Genomic DNA, 541 nt, shown 5'->3' with positions numbered 1-541 from the left:
TACCTATGCTGCAACGTTGGCGCCACCACCGTCAAGGTTCGATTTTTGCATTCGGGAATATCAACAGAGGGCGTACTAATACTAGCATTTTATTGACATAGAATTAACCATAGACGACACCCCCCCCCCCCCCCTTCCCTCCAAAAAACAAATAAGTAAAAAAGTAAATGAATAAATAAATAAATAAAAGAATACTCACAACTCTCCAAGTTGATGTTACAGAAGCACATATCAAATTTGTACGCTTTTTTGGGGGGGGGGGGGCCTAGTCTGAGTATCACCCGTTATCCACGGAGCCATCTCACGGCTTTCGCCGTGGTCAATTACATAGACTAGGGGTGGCCGGGGAAGAGCTAGGATTTTATGTTACTTACAAAGATGATCACACAGGCCCTAATACTAGCACTATAAAAGCCCATCGTCATTTCGACAAATGTTGATCCCTCATCAAATCCATTGCAATTCTATCTAAATTTCTCAGATTGCAAGCTCACAGTCATGTTCAGAAAAGTGGAACACTACATTATTTTTTTTTTTTTAC

The sequence above is a fragment of the Patiria miniata genome, unplaced genomic scaffold, assembly GCF_015706575.1.
Source record: "Patiria miniata isolate m_02_andy unplaced genomic scaffold, ASM1570657v1 HiC_scaffold_22, whole genome shotgun sequence".
Taxonomy (NCBI): domain Eukaryota; kingdom Metazoa; phylum Echinodermata; class Asteroidea; order Valvatida; family Asterinidae; genus Patiria; species Patiria miniata.
This window is presented reverse-complemented; position numbering follows the sequence as displayed.